This window comes from Macaca nemestrina, chromosome 8 (assembly GCF_043159975.1).
Source record: "Macaca nemestrina isolate mMacNem1 chromosome 8, mMacNem.hap1, whole genome shotgun sequence".
NCBI lineage: Eukaryota > Metazoa > Chordata > Mammalia > Primates > Cercopithecidae > Macaca > Macaca nemestrina.
In genome coordinates this window covers 20,659,041-20,684,352 of record NC_092132.1, presented here as the reverse complement: position 1 = coordinate 20,684,352, position 25,312 = coordinate 20,659,041, and the positions used below count along the sequence as shown (strand labels likewise).

Here is a 25,312-nt window from a genome sequence, read left to right as displayed (position 1 = left end):
AGATTTCTTTTTTTTTTTTTTTTTTTTTTCTGAGACAGGGTCTCGTTCTGTTGCTCAGGCTGGAGTGCAATGGTGTTATCTTGGCTCACTCCAACCTCCACCTCCTGTGTATAAGTGATTCTCATGCCTCAGCCTCCGGAGCAGCTGGGATTACAGGCTGTGCCGCTATGCCCAGCTAATTTTTTGTATTTTTAGTAGAGATAGGGTTTTGCCATGTTGCCCAGGCTGGTTTTGAACTCCTGACCTCAGGTGATCTGCCTGTTTCAACCTCCCAAAGTGCTGGGATTACAGGCGTGAGCCACTGTGCTCAGCCCCAGATTTCTTTTCTATGTAGTGTTATGACTAACTAAATGTTCATCACCTGGAAAGCCTAACCTTTTTATTCAATTTTCTTGCCCCAATAGCTAATAATCACAATAGTGAATAAGGTAAACATTATAAGTAGGCAGAACAATATAAACAGTTTGGGACATTCGGCTGACATTTAATAAGCACCTACTATGTGAAAGGTGCTTTCATCCAGACTATAGGCATTTATTCCCTGGATCCTCCCCAGTTGCAGTGCTGGACAGCTGTCCATCTCATTTTACAGAGGAGGAAACCAAATGGCTGGCCTCCCCTAGGCCTCACAGCTGGCAGGTGGGTCAAACTGGGATACAAACCCAGCCTTCTTGATTCCCCACCCTCTGTTATTTCACTGAGCCAAGGCTGAGAAACGCAATCACTCTGGTTCTATAGAAGAGTTGCCTTCTCTGACGTGATGGCTGTTGGATTATTTTTAAAAGTCGAGGTAGGAAAGGACTCAAAAATTATACACACACACCTTAAATAATTTACTGGAACAGAAAACATTCATTCTTCAATCTTGTGAAGGGCCAAGGGCTTCTCTTTAGAGCGGGGATCTGCTGACTGGAGTTTTGTGGTCTTTCTGGCAACAACCACACCCCATCCGCACACCCCGCAATGTCAGACTTCAGGTTCCTTCAAGCAGAGTTTCACTACTTACAAAGGGGAAAGTCCGTCTAGATTTTTTTTTTTTTTTTTTTGAGACAGAGTCTCACTCTGTTGCCCAGGCTGGAGTGCAGTGGCGCAATCTAGGCTCACTGCAGTCTCAACCTCCCAGATTCAAGCTATTCTCCTGCCTCAGCCTCCCGAGTAGATGGGACTACAGGCACCCGCCGCCACGCCCAGCTAATTTTTGTATTTTTAGTAGAGACAGGTTTTCACCATGTTGGCCAGGATGGTCTCAATCTCTTGACCTCGTGATCCACCCACCTGGGCCTCCCAAAGTGCTGAGATTACAGGCATAAGCCACCACGCCCACCCCCAATCCTTCTAGATTTTAACTACACCATCCCCTCTTTATTTATACTGATTGTCTCAACCACACCTAAAACAACAGGAATTTCTTTATAAGTTTGTTTTGCAACTCTTTCCGAAACACATAACTTAGTTTTCAAAAAAACAAGTTCTCTTTTCACGCTAATATCTCATCTGTGTATGTACTATTTTGGTTACATAATTACAAAAACAAGTACATGTGGCAAAAAAACAAGTCTGGGGGAAAACCCGCAACTGACCAGTAAGCGCAGAGCTTACTGTGCTTACTGTGTAGGGGAGGGGACACGGCACGGGACAAGGAAGACAGCAATCACAGCCCCTAGTGCCCTGATGGGTCCGACGGACCAGGGGAATGGAAGGCTGCAGTCACTCTGGCCAGCAGGCCCAGTGCAGGCTGGTTAAGAGAGCTCCCTCCGCACCCTCCACCCCGACATACCTGTGAGCACCTTAGGAAAACAGTCAACATTCCCATCAGAAAATAGCGCTGTGTTAAAGGATAAAAGGATTGAGACACCATAAAGATGGGTTCAAATAACCACAAATCTTTTCTAGTCCCAGGGTCTCCCTGAGCCTCAATTCCTTTGTTTGAAACACACAGTTAAAACAAGGTTCCTTGTGCAGTTGCTGCAAGAATTAAATAAGAACCTACGGAAAGTGCCCAGCCCAGGCCTTGGAACATAGAAATTACTCAATAAATGGGCTCTCTGCCTGATTCATCATGGTACCTCTCTCCCACGGTGCCTAGCAACATGCTGTGAAGTAAGAAGCTCTGATGGCTGGACAGAAAGATGGACAGATGGTCTGGTGTCAGAACTGTAAAAATCCTTCAGTTTAGTACCTTGCTTGGCTCAACTGGCCCCCCTAAAACGAATCAAGTATCTGTAGCTGGAGTCAGAGTGTTCCCCACCTGAAGATAAACAAATTCTAATTTTACCAATAAGAATGGTGAGACCAGAGTAGGAATAAAAGGAAGAGACAAACAGAAGAGAATTTAAAAAGTATCAGACCCAGATGTTAAACGAAAAACTGGCTCACTGGCAGATAAATATTTTTTCCCCTCTTCCTGCCAATTGTGGTTATTAAGAATGAGGACACATTAGGATAAATGTGTTTTTTTTTTTCAAGGCATGGGGAAATTTATAGACAGCAAATCCAGTGAAAAGATAAATCATTTACCCTTAGTTTTCAATAAATAGAAAGTCTCAAAAAGTTAAAAGGAAAACAGTTCCAGAATAACCACCATATGGTTTTGGTTTCAAGTACTTAGCATTTCATAACGGGCACAGTTCACTGGAAAGATATTTACACTCAGAAAAGAGGCAGGTGCAGAGTACATGCTTTCAATTGTGGATGTGATAGGAATGGAAAGTAGGCAGAAAGGGAAGGCTTTTTTTAATTTAACGAATCAATCAGCAGATAAAGCTTTCACTCACTGTAAATTTACTGTTTACAAAAGCTCCACATGCTAAGATGACACACCCAAGACTAGGGAGGGGACCCTACACTCTGGAAAGAAAAACATCTCCATTTTCAAAGGAAGGAGCCCAAAGTCAGCCTACCCTTTGAAGTTTCAGTTAGCTCCCATCGTCCTGCCAATCACCCACCTTAAGTCTAAGGAGGCTTTAAAACTATTCGATCTCTAGGCATCTCCTCAGCTAGTAACATATTTACAGTGATCCACCCAAGGTGGAAATACGAGTCTTTAAGATAGTCCCATGTTTCTTCCGGTTTTTTTTTTTTTGTTTTTTTTTTTTTGTTTTTTTGATGAGTTTCACTCTTGTTGCCCAGGCTGGAGCACAATGGCGTGATCTTGGCTCACTGCGACCTCTGCCTCCTGGGTTCAAGCGATTCTCCTGGCTTAGACTCCCAAGTAGCTGAGATTGCAGGTGCATGCCACCACGCCTAGCTAATTTTTGTATTTTCAGTAGAGACGGGGTTTCAGCATACTGATCAGTCTGGTCTCGAACTCCTGACCTCAGGTGATCTGCCCTCCTCAGCCTCCCAAAGCGCTGGGATTACAGGCATGAGCCACCGCGCCCGGCTCTTCTGGGTGCTTAAACACGATGTTAAGCCTCAGTTTTCTCATCTGTGAAACAGGGGCAATGAAACCTACTTCCGCCAGCTGTTGTGAGAACTAACAATAAGACTTAGCACATACAATAAGTCCTCAATCCACGGTAGCTGCTATTCTTCTTCTTCTCTGTATAATTAAGGGGGGAAACTAAGTATCTTTGATCGATAAAATTTGGCAGAGAGAAAAAAATTGGTAACCCCTAGTGTTAATAAGACTTCCAAAGAAGCATTTGGCAATACAACAGAAGCCTACAAATGCTTATGGCCCTCACTCAGCCATCCCACATGAGGACTCCATCCTACGGAAATAAGATATGCAAAAAGATGCACAGGAATGCCTTCCGCAGCATCATTTAGAATACTGGAACTCTGCAAACAAAAAGATAACCAACAGTTGGCCGGGCGCAGTGGCTCACGCCTATAATCTCAGCACTCTGGGAGACCGAGACGGGCGGATCACGAGGTCAAGAGATCGAGACCATCCTGGCTAACACGGTGAAACCCCGTCTCTACTAAAAATACAAAAAAAATTAGCCAGGCATGGTGGTGGGCACCTGTAGTCCCAGTTACTCGGGAGGCTGAGGCAGCAGGAGAATGGGGTGAGCCCGGGAGGCAGAGCTTGCAGTGAGCCGAGATCGCGCCACTGCACTCCAACCTGGGCGACAGAGCGAGACTCCAACTCCAAAAAAAAAAAAAACAGTGGGGGAAATGGCCAGATAAACAGTTGTGTGTTCATAGGAGTTGTTTCTGCAGCCATGGAAAAATGATTACAATATGATCATTTAAAAACAAAAATCTGGCCGGGCGCGATGGCTCATGCCTATAATCCCAGCACTTTGGAAGGCCAAGGCAGGCGGATCACCTGAGGTCAGGAGTTCGAAACCAGCCTGATCAACATGAAGAAATCCCATCTCTACCAAAAATTTAAAAATTAGCCAGGCATGGTGGTGCATGCCTGTAGTCCCAGCTACTCGGGAGGCTGTGGCAGGAGAATCACTTGAACCTAGGAGGCAGAGGATGCGGTGAGCCAAGATCGTGCCACTGCACTCCAGTCTGGGCAAAAAGAGCAAAACTCCGTCTCAAAAAAACCACGAAAATCTGTACTCAAAACTTTGGGATATCATGTTATAAATATATTTAAAATAGTATGTACCCATTGTGTCTATATAAATATTAGGAGAAGTACAACAAAATACTACATTAAGTATTTCCAAATGGCAAAATTACAGGTAACTTTTATACGTTGTCAGAGAATTGTTTGTGTTTTTGAAATTCTGTGCAAATAATTTATTTAAAGTCAGGAAAAAGTTATTAAAAAGTTTGTGGGTGTGGGTATGTATCTGTGATGGAGAAGGACAAAGCACACTAAAGAGAAACCCAGAAGCCAACTGGAAGCACGCCATTAGTTGCTGATGCTTGAGTACAGAAAGAAGAGAAAGAATATGATTCCCTTCAGGCCCACGGTTTGAGTTACATTAAGCCTGTGGTCATTTCCTTTAAGACCTGGGCACATCGGCATTGCTCATTTTCATGTACTATTATTTGCGCCAAAAGAAAAAAAAGAAAGCCTCCCAAACCTCAAACCACATTTAAATGCACGAGCAGCAAATGATTCTGTCGCATTTTGGTTTCCTTGGCAACCTTATCTGTGTCTTCTTTGATCTCAACCACAGATGAAAAAGTCTTGGTTCTCCAAAGTCCCTGAGATCAATTGCCAGCTAGGCAGTAGCAGATCATGGTAGAATGCTCATTCTCTAAGAAAGAGTTTCTAATTAATGAGTTTCTTCACACCAAGCTCATTCCACGACGGATTTTAGAGAACAGATTCTTGATGCATTCACCATTTGAGTTCTGAGCTGTCTGATTTTCATATTACCACAATTTAATTTTAGCATCACATAAACATAATTAATCTTTTTCACGAAGTGAAAGAAACAAGGAAATTACATTTAAGCCTCCAATTTTGCCAAATAGTACTGGTGTCTAAATATTTACCTGCTCTCTCCAACGCAGGTGCCTTGAGCAAGACCTTGTCACCAATTTTTTTTTAAAAAAATACAATTTTCAATGTGTAGAAGAAAATACAAGGCTCCAATGAATGCAGGGTGGCTGGTCCCATCTTCACGATCACTATCAATGGCAAAAATCTTAGGATAAACTGAAATTATTCTTCCACGAGAACCCAACGGACGCTGATCTGAGAACAGCTATGCCAGTGTGTTTCCACAAGCTTAAAGCACACCAGTTTACCAAGCTTTTCTCTCTTTTGTTTTGTTCTTTGAACTACTTTCCCCAAATCTCATTTTCTCAGTTGACGCTCAGCATGATTTTCAATTTTAAGCTCCAACCTTTGACGTAAGCTCTTTATCATGAGTATCCAGAAAGCAGGAAGGATCATAAGCATCTTACTATTTTGAGTACTCTAAGCTCTTCGTGAAAGTATTTGCCCATGTTCCCAAACAGACAAAACCCTCGCCCAGCTTCCTCGGCTTAAGTGGTGACAGCAACAATGTTTGCTCTTTCAGGGCAAGAAGATCTCTCACCCGATTTCAAAGAAACTATGATATCTTCCTTCAGAAGCTGCTCATGCAAATGAATTCTAGTTGTTCCTGCCGTAGTTCTCCCCTCCTCTCCACTGTGAATGTCTGTTTAGAAAAAAGTATGTAAAACAAAAGATACTTTTAAAACACTTAATGGACAGTGAGGGTTTTAAAAAACTGTATTCAACTCATTTTTTAAAGGCAGTCCTGGGCCATGCTGAAACCTCAACTTGTCTAGGCTCCTTCGGGAAACCAGGATTCAAATTCCTTTGTGTTTTCTTCTGTCCATCCCACTAGAATATTATCAATGCTGGGATTATAAACGGGATTAAAAGCCTTAGTCTTTTATCTCAATGGCTGTGCCAGCTTATCTTTAGCCTGTTACATATGGAACACTTCATAATGGGGAGAACATGTAATAGTGAATATAACTGCCATCAGCATTTAATGGTAAATAAATGACCATAGAGTCATTTATTCATTTTAAAAAATCTAAAAATATTTTCCTGGGTCACAAGGAATAATTGAGTCTTGGGGCCTCTCAAATTACCTTTAGATAAGGCATCTCTTACACTTCTACCGACTTTTCAAAGCAAGTTACATCCATAGTTTCATAATTTAGACAGCTTGTAAGAAATGCAATAGCAAGATCCCTAGAAACTTAAAACTATTACTGAGAAGACAGAAGAATTTGGATGTGATGAAAACAGCATTTCTCAAGTGCTTTAAAAGACAAAATACCTGTGAGTTTTAAACCATTCACAGAGAGAACAGAGCCATTAGAAAGCTATTGCTTAATATCTTGAAGGAAAATTTGCATCACCTATTTTTCACTAAATAAACATGTTGTATAACCTGCAGCTAAAAGCTATTTTCCTCATGGTTAAAAAAAAAAAATCGGCACCATTACATATCTCTCCTTCTCTCTCTCTCTCTCTTGACAGAGTCTTCCTCTCTCACCCACACTGGAGTACAGTGGCTCCACCATGGCCCACTGCAGCTCAAACTCTGGCCTCAAGTGGTCCTCCCACCTCAGCCTCCAGAGTAGCAGGGACTACAGGCACGTGCCACCACACCCAGCTAATTTTTAAATTTTCCTTTTGTAGAGTTGGGGTCTCACTATGTTGACTAGGCTGCTTTCAAACTCCTGGGCTCAAGTGATCCTCCCGCCTCAGCTTCCCAAAGTTCTGGGATTACAAGCATGAGCCACCACGCAGCCATTCCTCTTTAAATAGAAGGAATTTACCTACATTTTCAAGAACTACTTCAAAGTACATTTTCATACTATTTATACCTTATGTATAGGCTAAGTAATTCATGTTTGGATATATCTAGATTTAGAGTTTTTTATGAAATATGATTCTTTTGGGTGGAATTTGTTAGATATCAAAGTTTCTTTTTTCCCCTCAGTTTTATTAAGGGTATAACTAAGAAATTAAAGTTATTATATGTTAACAGTATACTTATTATGTTTTGATACATGTATATGTTGTAAAATGACTAAGATATTTTTTGTGGTGAGAACATTTAAGATCTGATCTCTTAGAGATTTTCAAGTCTTCTTATTAACCATAGTCACCATGCTATACAACAGATCTCCACAACTTCTTCATCCTAACCAAAACTTTGTACCTTTTAGCCAACAACAGTGTTTATCCTCAATAAAGCATGTTCTAATATATATTAAAAAAAAAAAGATGTGTGGTGTGTTGAAATATTACTATCTCTTCTATCATGTTTTAGCTCATTTCAAAATAATTAAATCTTTTCTCACTTCTTCAATGGTTACAGCTAATCAGCTATAAAAATAAGCAAGGCATTTCAAGTTCTTTGAAATACCTGAATGACTATATAGACGTATCTTTGATAACAGGACATAGAATCAAGGTCTAAGTCATGTGCATTAAAATCCAGAACTCTCTAAAATCAGAGGCTGAACAAGAGCTTCTGGAGCCACCTACAGGTTCCTATGGGCTGTGTGATCCAACTCATCACCAATGGTGGGGTCATGTCCTGAGAGAACTCAATCTCAAAAACAAATGTCTCCAACCAACCTAGTATCTCAAGAGTAGCAGGGGGAATACAGTTTACCAGCAGGCCTAAAGCAGATTTAGCCACTACAGCCTCTGCAATCCTATTTACAGTGGGCATGGACCATCAGCTTCTTTATTAATGTCTGAAATCAAGAGGTGACAAGACTCACCCCATCCCAGCATTTCAAAGCCTTTTTCTAACAGAGGAAAAAACTGGAGCAAAAGAATACCAAGGAGCTATTGGAGTTGCTCCAAAGATTATGAGTTGATATTCAGAAGCAGATGAGTGATCCGGTGAAAGGGTTTGTTGTTACTATCACCTAGTGTTTTGTTTTGTTTTGTTTTTTTGAGACGGAGTCTCGCTCTGTCGCCCAAGCTGGAGTGCAGCAGCATGATCTCTGCTCACTGCAAGCTCCGCCTCCCGGGTTCACGCCATTCTCCCGCCTCAGCCTCCCCAGTAGCTGGGATTACGAACAACCGCCACCACGCCGGCTAATTTTTTGTATTTTTAGTAGAGACGGGGTTTCACCGTGTGAGCCAGGATGGTCTTGATCTCCTGACCTCGTGATCCACCTGCCTCGGCCTCCCAAAGTGCTGGGATTACAGGCGTGAGCCACTGCGCCAGCCTTTTTGAGTATTTCAACACAACAACAATGAATTCTTTAGAATGGACTCTTTGGGTGCAGTTGAACTGCAGCTCTTCTGTTATGAAAGTTTTGGGTGGGGTACAAAATAAGCAGTTGCTTAAGAAAACCTGACATCCTCCAAGCAGCACCACATCAACAATGAATTCCATCTCACTGGAAGCTCACTTTGCGCTCCCTCCCCCAACTCCTCAGGCCCACAAAGCAGCCCATCACAGCTCCTGAGTAGGGAGACAAAGCCAGCATTTGTAAAACGGAGCCCCATTTCCCAGAGATACATTACCTTGGAAAGGCGTGGGGTCTCCACACCAAAGTTGGTGGGAAGCACAGTGACTCCAAGAAAGTCCAGCAGTTTCCCTACTCTCTCATCTCAGGCTCAGGATTATAGGAAGCATCTTCATCCCAAATAGCAGCCAACCCCAGATCCTGACCAGGTGGTGTTCCAAGGAAAGGTAGGTGAGAAAATGTGAGAATCCAAGGACATGGGGACGGCTGTGAGACGGACACCACAAGGCCATCAGTACGCCATGATGAAAACGCCATTTTTATCCAATGCCCTTGGGCCCATGTCTGCACTCATCAAATACTATGGGGTCCACCCTGGGCTACCCTCAAGGAGCTTCTACCACATCCAGCCTCTATGAGACATCCTCCAAGTAGGAATGTATCCAGATTAATCTTCTCCAAAACAGAGAGTTTCCCTTTCTCTCTGTTGTAGGCAACCTGCCATCCTTCATAAACTTTCCCAAAATCATAGTATTAATAATAACCATTTCCATTTAGACCAAACCCTAAATCAGGAGCTGACAAACTACGGCAGCAGACTAAATCTGGCCCACTGCCTGTTTCTGTAAGTAAAGTTCTATTGAAACACAGCCAGGACCATCTGTTTATCTATTATCTAGGGCTGCTTTTGCTCTACAATGGGAGTGTTGAGTAGTTGTGAGAGACACGGTGGTCTGCAAAGCCTAAAATATTTATTGTGTGGCCTTTCACAGTAAAAGTTTTCCCTAAATGGTACAAAGCATGGAAACCTCTAAGGAGAGGTGTCCATCATTATCAGCAGGAAGCAACCCTTCCCTGAACAAACCCCCAGCACGGAGCGGCGATGGAGTTGGGGGCGCTGAGATGGGAGCTGTGCTTCCTGACCATCTTTTGTGACAATCGCACGACCCTGGCAAGCCTTGGCACCTCTGGCTATACAATTCAGGCATCAATACCTACTTCACAAGGCTGTCTTGAGGGTCAGACAAGACAGAGTACACAAAAAGCTCCCGGCACAGGCAAATTACTACTCCTCAAGGTGCTCCATTAATGGTAATGACCCTACTGACCACTATTACTCAAGAAAGCAGGACTAATGTGAATCCCTGTAATACTCATCTCCACTCATTAAGGCTCCTACTGCCATGACCTCAAAAAGATCATAGGCTCAGCACGACAACCAAAAGAAAGGACACAAGGCTCTCTCTGTGTTGAGTCATAGAAAGGCACAAGGTCAGGACTTAATGTTCTTGTGCTTGGGGAGAAACACCGAGCTGTTTCAGGTTGGAATCTTTCAATTACCAAACTGACGGCAGCCTCCTAGATATGGAAGAGACCAAGACAGATCATTGTCATCCAGGGTCTGTCTCCGAACATTATGTCTTTCATCCTTTTAACAGACAGCAATTGCTCCAGGGTATCCCCAGACAGTGGCCAAACTACACACAGGCCAGCAGAAGCACTGAAGAGCCTCTTTTTTCTTTTTTTCCTCGAGATGGAGTCTTGCTCTGCCACCCAGGCTGGAGTGCAGTGGCGCAATTTCAGCTCACTGCAACCTCCACCTCACAGATTCAAGCAATTCTCCTGCCTCAGCCTCCCAAGTACCTGGGATTACAAGTATGCACCACCATGCCCAGCTAATTTTTGTATTTTTAGTAGAGATGGGGTTTCCCCATGTCGGCCAGACTGGTCTTGAATTCCTGACCTCGTGATCCACTCACCTTGGCCTCCCAAAGTGCTGGTGAGAGACAGGACTAGCTGGAATTTCCCAGGCTAAGAATCCCTAAGCCTAGCTAGGAAGGTGACTGCTTCCCTTTAAACACCGGGCTTGCAACTTAGCCCACACCTGACCAATCAGAGAGCTCACTAAAATGCTAATTAGGCAAAACCGGAGGTAAGGAAATAGCCAATCATCTATTGCCTGAGAGCACAGCAGGGCGGACAAGGTTCAGGATATAAACCCAGGCATTCGAGTTGGCTAGGGCAACCCCCTTTGGGTCCCCTCCCCTTATGTGGGAGCTCTGTCTTCACTCTATCTCTATTAAATCTTGCAACTGCACTCTTCTGGTCCGTGTTTTGTTACAGCTGGAGCTGAGCTTTGGCTTGCCGTCCACCGCTGCTGTTTGCCGCCATCGTAGACCCACCGCTGACTTCCATCCCTCCGGATCCAGCAGGGTGTCCACTGTGCTCCTGATCCAGCGAGGCGCCCACTGCCACCCCCGATCGGGCTAAAGGCTTGTCACTGTTCCTGCATGGCTAAGTGCCTGGGTTCGTCCTAATCGAGCTGAACACTAGTCACTGGGTTCCATGGTTCTCTTCCATGACCCACAGCTTCTAATAGAGCTATAACACTCACCACATGGCCCAAGATTCCATTCCTTGGAATCCATGAGGCCAAGAACCCCAGGTCAGAGAACACAAGGCTTGCCACCATCTTGGAAGTGGCCTGCCACCATCTTGCGAGCTCTGGGAGCAAGGATCCCCGTAACACTGGGATTACAGGCATGAGTCACCACGCCCAGCCAAAGAGCTTATGTTTTAAAGGGCTGTGAAACCATACTTCTGTTGCTTCAACTGACTTGACACCCACACATGCTAGGTGTGACTCCAGTCAGAACACACAGCATGGACAAGAATGCAATGATCAGTATATGGTGCAAGGCAGGGACCTGACACAACCAAATCCTGAGAACGTGCTAAGACAGAGAAGCTGCGTTTCCTTGCCCTTCTCTCCGGTCCTCCCATTTTCACCCCATCCTCCCTGATATTTGCAAACAGAAGCCATGCATAGCCTTTGATCAACCCAGCCTTCTCCCATGCATGAACATCACATTTTCCTGCATTAATGCAACTGATCCTAACAAACAAATCTCTGCAGGTGTGCAGGGCAGGGTTTGGGTGCTGGTTTTTTACAGTTGGGGAAACTGAAGCTGAGAATGATAGTATGGCTTGGCAAGCAAGGATCAGAGCCATCTCTCTTATCCACTGCTCCAGAGCCATCCTCAGGGCCCAGTAAGTACTTGGTAGTGAACACAAATGCTCGATTAACAATGGTGTATGGCCCGGATTCAGATTTCACCTCCTCCACCTGGTAGCTGCTGACCTTGAGGACTTCAGTTTACCTCTCTGTGCCCAAGCTCACTGATCTGTGAAATGGAAATAATAAACTATCTCATAAAGTTGTGAGACCTAAATAACTTAATATATTTAAAGAGCTTAGAACAGTGTGCTTGGCACAAAGCAAGTGTTCATTAAATGTTGACTTCCATCACTTGCTGAATCAAATTGACCTGACTTCGGGCCACTTTTTGTCTTCTCGTGTGCACTGCCATTCTTTAAACATGCATTACAGCAATTTAAAAAATTATGACCTAAGAAAGGCCACCTCCTAAGATTTCAGTATTAAAGCCCCATGCAACAATGACATTTTTCAAAAAGACATCTGGTTTCAGCTGATAACATACCACAAAGTAAGCTGATAGCACCAGGCAGTCACGTGTGGCAGTTCAAAACAAGAACCTGAGCGCGACATGCCCGCATGAAGAGCATGCTTTGACATACACAGCACACATAGCACAAACATATAAATTATATTTTACTGCTCTACCTACCTATGGCTACCAAATACAGTCCACATGGCCTTTTTTTTTGGTGGTGGGGGATGGGCATAGATCACCACAGTTAGAAACATGTTACATTCAAAACCATTTCCCTAGTTTAGCCCTCTAAATAAAGGCTGGGGACAATTCCCGACTGCAGAAGGGCCCTTCCCCGAAACCACAGACCAGATAAAGAGCTATGTGAAAGCATTTGCAAGAAAAGCAGTTATTTCGGTTTTCCTGGGACGTAAGTCTCCACCCAGTCACACAGTACCAGCCATGGAGAAAAAGACAAGACCCTCCCTGAAGAACTTGCTAATTCATCTGAGCGGCTCAGAAACAGGAAAATTCACTGAGCCTGGGTTATCCTGATCCCCAGACTCGAGGACCCAGTGACATCCTGTTTTTGCTGGGTTCTCGCTTTCATATCTCATAGTTGCCAGGTGTGCCCTCCTAGAAGAAGGCTTTTGGGTCCTCTCCCACACCCCAGGCTGCCTTAGAGGCAGGGGTGGGCCAGTCCTTGTCTGTCAGAGAGCCCAGTTGTGTCCATTTTCTTCTCCCTAAAGGATTTTCACTCTCCAACTTCAAAACTCAGTTCCAAGGCCGACTCCCCCCTCGGAAACCTTCTCCTGGCTAGATTCACCCATTTCAACCATCCCAGGGTTTTCCCTTCTTCTAATCCTCCCTGTTTACTCAGAATCATAAACTGTTTAATAATTGGATGGGACTTGGTAAACATTTACTCCAACTTCTTAGCCAGTAGAGAAATGTCTTCTTTATTTATTTTGAGATGGAGTCTCGCTCTGTTGCCCAAGCTGGAGTGCAATGGCACAATCTTGGGTCACTGCAACCTCCGCCTTCCAGGTTCAAGTGATTCTCCAGCCTCAACCTCCTGAGTAGCTGGGACTACAGGTGCATACCACCATGCCTGGCTAATTTTTTTTTGTATTTTTAGTAGAGACAGGGTTTCACCATGTTGGCCAGACTGCTCTCAAACTCCTGACCTCAAGTGAGCCACCTGCCTCAGCCTCCCAAAGTGCTAGGATTACAGGAATAAGCCATCACGCCCAGCTGAGGAATGTCTTCTATACATTAACAATACCCAACAGAAATACAAAACAAGCCACAATGTATAAGCCACATGAGTCATTTAAAAATTTCTAAAGGTCACAGTCACGTAAAAAGAAACAGGTGAGGAGTTGGAGACTAGCCTGGCCGACCTGGTAAAACCCTGTCTCTACTAAAAACACAAAAATTAGCTGGGCGTGGTGGCAGGCACCTGTAATCTCAGCTACCTGGGAGGCTGAGGCAGGAGAATCACTTGAACCCGGGAAGCAGAGGTTGCAGTGAGCCGAGATTGCGGCATTGCACCCCAGCCTGGGCGACAGAGTGAGACTCCATCTCAAAAAAAAAAAAAAAGAGAAAAGAAAAGAAACAGGTGAAAATAGTTTTAATAGTCCATTTTATTTAACCCAACAACATATGCATGGTATTGTCATTTCAATATGAAACCAACACAAAAATTATTAACAACATAATATCTTTTCTTCATTCTAAGTCTTTGAAATCCAGTGTGTCTTTTCTACTGGAAAACACATCTCGGTTTGGACCAGTCACATTTCAGGTGCTCAACAGCAATAGGTAGCCAGTGGCTACAGGATGGGACGAGGCAGTTCGATATCACTGTCTGCTGGAATTCCTACGGCACCTTCAAACAAGGAAAACACAGTTCCTTCCTACGAAGAGAGCACGTTAGTATGTCAGTTAGCAAAGGCCACCGTGGTTCAGAAACAGAACGTATGCAGGAGTCCCAGGTTTGCCTGTGAACTCAATAGACCAGGATCCTTAGGACTTAAAGAGATGGTAACTCTCAGACAAAACAGAGAAGAAGACTGAGACCCAGAAAACAAGCAAATTACCTGAAGTCACATAGATCAGCAGTAGCAGAGGAAGGTCTAGATGCCGAATAGGGGTTTCTTTAGATATGAAATACCTCACACACACACATACACACACGCGCACACACACACAAACACATGCAGGCGCGCACACACACACACACAAATGCACACACACACAAACACACACACAATTTGGTCACCACTCTGTGAAGTCAACGCCTAATTTAAGATTAAGATTGTTGCAGAAAATGGCACAACTCTGCTTCCTCCAAATAAGTCCCAAATTTCTGAGATCTAGAAAATTCGGTCTCACCAATTCAGTCTCATGTTCCCTTTCCCATCCTTAGCTGAGATAAAAGGAATGGCTCAAGCCTGTAATCCCAGCATTTTGGGAGGCCGAGACGGGCGGATCACGAGGTCAGCAGATCGAGACCATCCTGGCTAACACGGTGAAACCCCGTCTCTACTAAAAAATACAAAAAACTAGCCGGGTGCAGTGGCGGGCGCCTGTAGTCCCAGCTACTCGGGAGGCTGAGGCAGGAGAATGGCGTGAACCCGGGAGGCAGAGTTTGCAGTGAGCTGAGATCCGGCCACTGCACTCCAGCCTGGGCAGCAGAGTGAGACTCTGTCTCAAAAAAAAAAAAAAAAAAAAGGAATGGCATCCCAAAAAATGAAAAGGAGGAGGATAATCACAGGCATGCCAAAGCACACCTCTTAAATAGCAGTAAAGTATACCATTCACAAAATAGCCTGTAAGTACAATTCTCATAGGAGCCTGTAAGAACAGCCATCGAGAGCAATTCTAAAGAGTGACCCCACTGAGTATGCTTTAATGAATATCCACCTAAAATGCTCTGAAGCTCTTTTATCACTAACCTATCGTCAACCCACAATAGGTTATCATCACCTCTGTGATCTTATTTACACTGCGACTTGATGGCCGTGAATTCTCTGCCTCACCTGCATTCCAAGTTATCTGTCTATTGCAGGGTGCCTTTCAAAGGTAATTGATTATTTAAATCCCAAACATATTCACTTCTGTGGTCAGACACACGGGGGCTGGCCTGGAATGCCCGGATAGGGCACAGGAGCTAGGCAGATGGGAGAGAAACTGAGGAAGGAATTCAGAAAGATGAATCTGATTTAAAAAGCCCAGACCAATCAATTCCTGTGCCAACAAGAGGGTAGCGTGGCAGCCCTCTGAGGGGTGACAATTGGTTGGGGACAGTACAGGAAGTCATCAGCTCAAAGTTATGCCTAAATGCAGTGTGTGGTTTAGTCCATCATGTTGAAATAAAATAGTTAGCTAGTAACTTTTCATATATTATGTCTTCTGTAACATTTTATTCATTACAACTATGTTGGCATATCACCAGAGAAAGGATCATATTTACTAACTTACAAAAAACAAGCTGGGCACGGTGGCTCACACCTGTAATCCCAGCACTTTAGGAGGCCAAGGCAGGTGGATCACTTGAGGCCAGGAGTTCGAGACCAGCCTGACCAACATGGTGAAACCCCATCTCTACTAAAAATACAAAAATTAGCCAGGCGTGGTGGCATGTGTCTGTAATCCCAGCTACTCGGGAGGCTGAGGCAGGAGAATCACATGAACCTGGAAGGCTGAGGTTGCAGTGAACTGAGATCACGCCAGTGAGCTCCAGCCTGGGTGACAGAGCGAGAGTCCATCTCAAAAACACAAAACAAAACACACACACACACACACACACAAATAAAAAAATAAAACAGGCTTTCATAACACTTACTTTGTATAAAAATATCTCCCTTTCCCCCCTAGGATATACAAGCATGTGTGACTTTCTTTGAGGCTGCTGGGAGATGCCTATAATCAACAGAACTACTAGACACAAATCCCATTCAACAGATGCTGGAAACTTTAACTCACTGATCCCCTCCATGCCCATCAGGAAGCAGCTAGACATTCCGGTTGCAGGAAAAGGCCTCCTTCCTATCATAGACTCCCATCACAAAAAAGTCACAGAACAGCCACTTCTTGGGTTATTTACATTCCAGAGCTCCTGCTAGATGGATGCTTCTAGAAACCTCTTACTGCTACCCCACACAAGGGTAATGAGGTGTATCATCGTTACTGACCTGCAGCTGTGGAAGGAGTAAGTTCCTCAAGCCTCAACTCCAAAGAAAGGAAGGACAGGCCTGAAGTGCTCCTGATGATAGTTGCTGATACAATCCTGAGGGTGAGAATCTTTGCTAAATGAATTACTAACCTATAGTTAAATGTTTCACCGTCTTAGCTCATCCAGTATTCATTATAATGAAACGGATCATTAGCAAAGAAACAATTCCCTGGTATGCAAAGCATCCCAGAAGCACACGTTCCCATCCACTCTCTCCACCTCTGCCACTTTCCATGGTGAGAGGACTTTCTGAAAATGTGGGGCACATTAACAAGTTCTATAGCAGAGAAGTTCTTCCTCAATCCTCAAAGATCAGGAGAAATGATCAATCAAAATTCTGGAGAATTTTAAGAAAAACAAGAGTTTCATGAAGTATAAACATTGAAAGGTTCACACTAGACCACATGAAGTATGAAGTGTATCCTTATGCCAAGAACACCGGAAAGTCAACAACACTGACCTAACCCAGTGTAATCGCTACTAGAAGGTGACCTTGACCAGCTGGGTACATTTCTGGGTCTCAGCCATGTTACCAACAAGGGAGGGTATAACTCACACGACTATCTGACAAGCATAATGTAATGTACCTATTAGTAAACGTTATAAGCTATGTGCACAGCCCTTTAGAGTTTCCTTACATTCCTCATCAGCCCTGTTAAGTATCTTCTGTCTACTTTAGCAAAGAACCACCTGAGGTTCAGACAATTTCAATAACTTGCCCAAGGCCACAAAGTTAGAAAGTAGCACAATAGGGTACTGGGCTCTAGTTTTCCAATGCCGAAACTTCTAACTAATTTAATAATTTAATATTTCTTTAATATCAAAGGCACTCTATTCTTAATCATAAAACCACTGCGCAAATGAAGCACTTCTCCACCTTCTCTTTTCTGCTCTCCAGCCCCTTAAACAGCAGAACAGAACACGGATTGGAAAATGATGTATAGATGAGAGTTTTGATAACTGCAGCTGCCCTGTGGCTGCAACTGCTGTCAGGGCTCAGGCCCAGGCTTGGGGACCTGCTGGGCAGGCCTGCCAGGAGCCCTGCCTGGTGCACAAACCAAGTGTGCTGACCCTCCCAGGGGAGCTTTTGTTCTCAAAGTCATTGCAAATGACTCTAAGAAACAACATGTTAGATGCTGACTCTGTTGCAACAGTTAGTGGTCAAAGACAATGCACTTCTGGCATCTTCGGTTTAGACCTCCCCTGGCTAGGCCTGGAGGTACACGGGGTGCCCAAGAGCACAGAGAGTCAGATACGCCCTTCCTCATCCCAGCAGAACAGGGAGGGGTTGCCACAGTGGCCTCCACACAGGTGAGAGCGATCAGAATCAACACAACTCAACAGATATTCATCTGGCACCACGCCATATGCAGGAGTCCGGACTTGCTCTGCAAAAGTCAAAGATGAAGACGAAAGCTTTCTGTCTTTTTACCACCAGCTGCCTGGGAGATAAATACTCTTAAACCACACCCATAATACAAGTTGGAGAGAGATGTGTGCAATGACAGTGGCACATATAAAGCACCGTGGGACGACTGAACCCGAGCAATGCTACTTACTGATTGGGGAGAGAAAGAGGGATGGGAGGATGTGGGAGAAAGGGTAGCATCTCAGCTGGTCCTTGAAGCATCAGACAGAGACCAGAGGGAACCACATTCCAAGAGGGAAACTGTAGACAAAGGCAACAGTAAAGAGTGTGTTCCCAGGATAGTGTGTCCAGAGTTTAGGGGAACAGAAGCTAGAAAGGTGTGTCTATGACAAATGGTGAAATGCTCAAAGGTAAAAACCCACTTAGGAGGCTGAACTTCAGCAGGCAGAAGAAAATAAAATCTTTGAACTTGGAATGATATAATCAGAAGAAGAAAAAAACCTAATGTGTCTTAAGCATTGAATCTGACTGTGTTAAGTCCTTTTTCATGCACTATTGAATTTCCTATCTCCCTTATCTTAAGAGATAGACCCCGTTTTCCAGGAGAAGAAACTCCGACTCACTAACTTGTCCAACATTACACAGCTTAAGTAGTGGGGCCAGAATACTTGAACTCAAAACCAACTAACTCTTTTTTTTTAGGAAGAGAAAATCAGCTATGGAGAACTGGCAAGGAGGACAGGTGTAGAGCTAGGGAGACCAGCTTGCAAAATAAAGTTCTTAAGAGCAGCTAAATGAGCCTGAATCCATTCATAGGAGGAAAACAAGCACACAAAAGCATCAAGCATTTGAGTAAAAAGTATGATCTGTCTAAATTGCTACAAAAAGGACAATGAGCCGGGGCCTTTTTTTTTTTTTTTTTTTTTTTTTAATGAACATGAAGGCTGGGCACGGTGGCTCAAGCCTGTAATCCCAGCACTTTGGCAGGCTAAGACAGGCAGATCACTTGAGGCCAGGAGTTCAAGACCAGCCTGGCCAACATGGTGAAACCCTGTATCTACTAAAAATATTAATACAAAAATTAGCCAGGTGTGGTGGTGAATGCCTGCAATCTCAGTTACTCAGGAGGCTGAGGCAGGAGAATTGCTTGAACCCAGAAGGTGGAGGTTGCAGTGAGCCAAGGTCACACCACTGCATTCCAGCCTGAGCAAAAGAGTGAATGAGACTCCATCTCGAGAAGAAAAAAAAAGAAAAAAAAAGAAAAAGAAAATGGAGTTGTTCCTTCAGAGCCACCCCTGAAGTATCCCAACTGCAGGCAACATGGGGATAGAGGAAGATGTTAAATGACACTATGAGGGTACAACCAACCAAGTCCAGAACACGGAAAATTCTATAGGACAAAGGACCCAGTAAATGGCATTTTTACAAAAACAGGAAGGCTGTTATAAATTAGATTAAAATAAATTTAACCAGCATATCAACTAAATGCAAGACATTTGAGTCAACTGGGAAAACGGAATCTAGACTAATGATGTGAATGAATGAGTGTTAATTTTGTTAGAAGTGGTCATGGTATTGTGGTTATGGGTTGGTTTTGTTGTTGTTTTTAGGTCTAATCTGTTAGCAGAGCCCATGCATCCACGTATATGGGGTGAAATACTAACTGCCTGCACTTTGCTTTACAATACTGCAGGACACAAAAAGGGGTTGAGCTGGGGGGCAACATGTCTGAAAATAAGAATAGTAGAAAGTTGACGGTTACTGAAGCTGGGTAATGGGGTAAGTAGGGGTTCACCATAGTATTGTCCTTTTTGTGTGTGTGTTTAAAACTTCCTATAATGAAGTTTAAAAAATGAAGCCACAAAAAATGAAATGGAAATTTTCTTTCCTTTTTTCTCAACACATGTGTTATTAAAGGCAGAGTCAGCAAAAAAAAAAAAAAAAGAGGACACACATTACTTAGTCACAGATGGGTGTGAACAGAAGTTACTTTCCTCTGCACTGAGCAGAAACAGAGAGCATGACATGAAGACTCAGCAGCAACACTGTGACAGACTGGGTTCTGGGGTTGGCTCCAGGCCCACTGCACATACATAGTAGACAAGGGCAGGTTCACATGGTCCTTACCAAGTCCAAATTCAACCAGGATACAGGGACCTTCTGAGGGTACACAGTGCCCCCAGGCATCTACCTCCCTACAAAAAGCATGAGGCTCTCAGCTCACATACGCATTATTGGCCCATTTCAAGCTGTTAAATTACAGCAAGCTTTACAAAATGAAGTCCCACTCCATCTCCTGTGGACTAAGTGTATGTGTCCTCCCCCAAAATTCTCATGTTGAAATCCTACTCCCCACTGTGATGGTATTTAGAAGTGAGCCTTTGGGAGGTAATTAGGTCATGAGAGTGGAAACTTCATAAATGGGATTAGTGCACTTATAAGAAAAGACATGAGAATGACAATCTCTCCCTCCACCATGTGAGGATATAGCAAGAAAGCAGCTGTTTACAAACCAGGATGAGGGCCCTCACCAGGAGCCAAATGAAACCAGTGTATTAGTCTGTTCTCACACTGCTATAAAGAAATACCTGAGACTGAGTGATATTATTTGGCTCCGTCCCTGCCCAAATCTCATGTTGAATTGTAGCTCCCATAATTCTCATGCATTGTGGGAAGGACCAGGTGGGAGGTAACTGAATCATGGGGGTGGTTTCCCCTATACTGTTATCGTGATAGTGAATAAGACTCATGAGATCTGATGTTCTGATACGCGGTTTCCCGTCTTGCTTGGCTCTCATTCTCTCTTGCCTGCCGCTATGTAAGATGTGCCTTTCATCTTCTGCCATGATTGTGAGGCCTCCCCAGCCACGTGGAACTGTGAGTCCATTAAATCTCTCTTTCTTTATAAATAAACCAAACTCAGGTATGTCTTTATCAGCAGCATGAAAACAGACTAATACACTGGATAGTTTATAAAGAAAAGAGGTTTAATTGTGCAGTTCCACAGGCTGTACAGGAAGCCATAGCAGCTTCTGCTTCTGGGGAAGTCTCAGGGAATGTTTACTCATGGCTGAAGGCAAAGAGGGAGCCAGGAGCTTCACATGGCTGGAGCAGGAGGGAGAGACAGAAGGGGGAGGTACCACACACTTCTAAACAACCAGAGCTCCTGAGAACTCACTCACCATCAACCAGAACAGCAGCAAGGCACCAAGGGGGAAATCCACTCCCATGGTCCAATCACCTCTCACCAGGCGCCATCTCCAACACCGGGGATTACAATTCGACATGAGATTTGGGCAGGGACACAGATCCAGACCATATTAGCCAGCACCTCGATCTTGGACTTCCCAGCCTCCAAAGCTGTGAGAAATAAATTTCTGTTGTTTGCGCCATCCAGGCTATGGGTTTTTCTTTTAGGAGCCTGAACTAAGGCATCATATCTTTGCATTATTTCAAATGCATCTGAACAAAACCGCAGCAATTTTGAACTTTGTTTTAAAGGATACCTCTTAATACTAACCTGCCAACTGAACTCAGTAAGCAATTCCTTTGCAAGAACTTAACACTAGTTAAGAACCTGAGATATAACTAGAATCATGAATGATTCGATGAAATGAATAACGCACAATAAAAAGTGCATTATTAAAGTCTCCTTCTGCCCTGTTTAGAACAATGAGGGGACTTTAAATAATTAAATAATAATAGCTAAATGGTATCAATTACCATAACAATTTAGGAGTTCAAATTCTGTGTATATAAGAATTTATAGTTTATTAAGTTTTTCTCCATGACACTCAATCTATTTCTGTGACTTGCATCTCGGGAATTATGTGTATATAGGGTATGCCTTTAGCTGATAATATTTCAGAAGGTTGCCCTTTAAATAAAGTGAAACACTTAGATTGAAACACATGAATGGCCACTCTAGGCTAATTCCAGAAAAGCTACCTAAAAAATCACATGGAGCTGCTCAGCTCATTTCTCAGGAGATTACAGGCTAAGAATTATGATTTGGCTCCTACTGGCAAGCAGTAATACATTTAAACTGTATTGGTCCACTGGCTAAATTTTAAAGTCCTCAGAAATTCTTGGGAGAAAACAGACCAGATACGATTGTTGTCGCATCCAAGGGAACCATGTAACGTGCCTGGCGTTCACCCTGGGTTCTCTACTCAAGTGCATTGATGGGCCAACACCTGGGCCGCTCCGCTCCCACCTGGGTAACATGAAGATAGCAATAAATGCAGTGGCTATTCGTAAGAAGCAATTACTTCAGGCAGTGAGGGCTATCCCAGCCCAGAATTAGAGTCCAAATACAACAACAAAATAGAAATAAATAACATGTACACAAAATGGTAAGGAATCATCTCTCTTCCTGACTCTCTCTCTTACTCCTAAAACCAGACCTTGTGATTCAGTTCCCATGGAACTTGAACTTGAATAAGAGTCACAGAGTATTAGAAGTAGTCTATCTTTTCACATACTGAAATGTACCACCCCCCAGAAACATGGCAGGTGGGATGGCCACTCAGTGGATCTCAAAGCCACACAGCTGTCCCGAGGATATGCCTGGACTTCAAGACAGTACATATGTGTACATTTCAGAAATGAACTTTCAAAAGCCCTTCTCTGGCTCTGAGCTCAGTTGTAGGAGATGAAAAAGCATTCGGCAGCCCAGAGTCAGGAGTCAGAAAAGCACAAACAACCATTTGAATGATCTGGAATAGGCTATGCCACAAAGACGGGGGCCTTTCGAAAGGAGCAGCACTTTAACCAAAAGAAAGTAAACAAGGGCGGGTGGGGGCAAGGAACCAATGGCACTAGTTTATAATTAGAAGGTATATTTTCGTATTTAGAAAGTTGCCCACGCGCATGGACACACACACACACACACCCTCAAGCTGAAGGGTGGAGGCAAGATCAAGGGGATAAATCAACAAGGTTTCCTACACAACAGCACAGATCACTAACCCACGCCTCCAACAGAAGAGGAAGTTCCTTGTTTAGAGCATTAACTCTCCCTCCCACTTGCTGGGGCTGAGATGCCTCCCACTACACACCAAACATGAGGCTCTGGCTTAGTGGAGGAATCAGAGCAGCCACAATATTTCTACGAAGCTTGTTCTAAATGCACATGATATCAGTGTTCTAAAATTCTGAATGTGGTACAGCTTTCATGCTAGCGCAATATGGAAACGCCCCTCAACTCACCCATCCTCTCTTCCTCCTGGGTGCCCTGTGATACTCTGGTTCTCCTCTATACTAAGCAGCCTGGTCCAGGGTCCTCCCACAAGAGCAAAGGATGAGGGACTTGTGCCCCAAGGGCCAGGTGGAACACACATACACACCCTCCCACGCACACATTCACACACACACAATTTGGATCACACTGTATCCTCTGACAGTAGTCACCTCTTGGCCCTGAAGCCATCTTCAATCAACAGAGAAAATGGAACAGTCAGTGAACAGTAAAAATCTAGACCCAGGCCGGGTGCGGTGGCTCACACCTGTAATCCCAGCACTTTGGGAGGCCGAGGCAGGCGGATCACAAGGTCAGGAGATCGAGACCATCCTGGCTAACACGATGAAACCCTCTCTCTGCTAAAAAATACAAAAACTTAGCCAGGCAAGGTGGCGGGCGCCTGTAAGTCCCAGCTACTCGGGAGGCTGAGGCAGGAGAATGGCGTGAACCTGGGAAGCAGAGCTTGCAGTGAGTCGATATCACGCCACTGCACCCCAGCCTGGGCGACAGAGCAAGACTCCGTCTGAAAAAAAAAACAACAGACCCACCCACCAGTAAGATGCCAGAGGGCAGTGGGATGAGTTTGATCATTAAAAAGTTTATCACTCAGAACCTTCATCCTTGGAGGAAAGGGTTTCAGGAACAATAGCTCACTAACACATGCAGGTTTTAAGAAATAATGTTTATCATCTTTTTCCAAAATGAAAGGATAACTTGAAAAGTAAAAAGCTTGGGAAAATGGTACCAATATACCCACTACCCAGAAACACCACCAACATTAGACATGTCCCTTTATTTCCTTCTAGGTTTTTTTTTTTTTTCTGTAAACCAATGAATTTTTACTAACAATTCACGCCTGCACAACCTGATTATTACAGGATCTAAACAAAGAGCAAGTTCATGAGCCATGTTTTCCATCAAAGCACTAGCTCTTAGAAACAGAAGCTACGATTGTCTCAGGCTAACACAAAAGGAGCCCTGCAGCTGGGAAGATACGTGTGACCATCAGCTTGAAAACTGGACAGGCCACAGGGTCAGGTAGTGGAGTCCTAGCCACGCCAAACGTGCAAGCACTGCTGGGAGAGGCACGAAGCAGAGCCTCCCCAGCCCAGGTGAGGGGTGGCAAGGCTTCCTTCCTGGTCAGCCGCCCCCTACAAACACCACCCCTCAAAGGCCGGGGCTAGCAAGGAACCTGGGAAGTCCAATCAGCACTGCCCCATAAAGGATTTCCATATTTCCCACAACCCACCATAGCTGTGAGCTTGCTCACAGTTTGCTCAGCATACATTCAGGACCTGTCACACACATCTGTCTGCATTTCTTGTTTTTTTTTGAGACAGAGTCTCACTCTGTCACCCAGGCTGGGGTGCGGTGGCGTGATCTCGGCTCACTGCAAGCTCCACCTCCCGGGTTCACACCATTCTCCTGCCTCAGCTTCCCGTGTAGCTGGGACTACAGGTGCCCACCACCACGCCCGGCTAATTGTTTTGTATTTTTAGTAGAGACGGGGTTTCACTGTGTTAGCCAGGATGGTCTCAATCTCCTGACATCGTGATCCACCCGCCTCGGCCTCCCAAAGTGCTGGGATTACAGGCGTGAGCCACCGCGCCCGGCCCTGTCTACATTTCTGACTCCCCTTAGACTATGATATTTGTAAAGTATGAGTGCCATGCTCCATTCATCTTCATGTCCTTTGTGTCTAGCAGATAGGAGAGGCTCAAGATGGCTCACACCCATCCATGAATACCAAGGAAGTGGCCAGCTTCAGGTTCTTTCTAGATTAAAGAGAAAGGGAAATGATCCAGCCCAGTCCTGTCCCAAGCTCAGCTCTTTAGTCTGAAAGTTAATGGGAAAGGCAGGGGTGGCATGTTAGATCTATTGATCCCATCTGTTACAATGTTCCAGGGGCCCCTGTTTGGTGAGCTATGTTCAATTTTTGGGAAAGGGGACAACGTCAATGCTATAATTCCGGGTGCCTACCTCACACCACTCAGGAAGACCGTAATCCAATGACAACTGAGAATGAATAGAAGCCCGTCTGGTTTCAGGGCATCCAACACAATTAGGGTCCCTCCACCACGGCTCTAGGAGCACCAAGAATAGTGATATGAATGTATTCCAGGGTCTGGCACACGGTAGTCAATAAATAT

At 44.3% G+C, this 25,312-nt stretch overlaps 1 protein-coding gene and 1 long non-coding RNA gene across 5 annotated transcripts in view; both read right to left on the bottom strand.

The window, feature by feature from the left end:
• The window catches only part of LOC105468472 (MTSS I-BAR domain containing 1), a 183,434-nt gene that overhangs the window by 89,282 nt on the left and 68,840 nt on the right, over positions 1–25,312 (bottom strand). The gene's annotated exons all lie outside the window — the stretch shown is intronic.
• Positions 4–25,312, bottom strand: part of LOC139355755 (uncharacterized) — a 62,909-nt gene continuing 37,600 nt past the window's right edge. Inside the window, exons 1-2 of the long non-coding RNA XR_011606766.1 lie at positions 16,511–25,312; positions 4–14,230 (exon numbers count right to left, since the gene is read on the bottom strand). The exon at positions 16,511–25,312 is cut by the window's right edge and continues 37,600 nt beyond it. This is a non-coding gene — a long non-coding RNA (uncharacterized lncRNA). The remainder of the gene's footprint in view (positions 14,231–16,510) is intronic.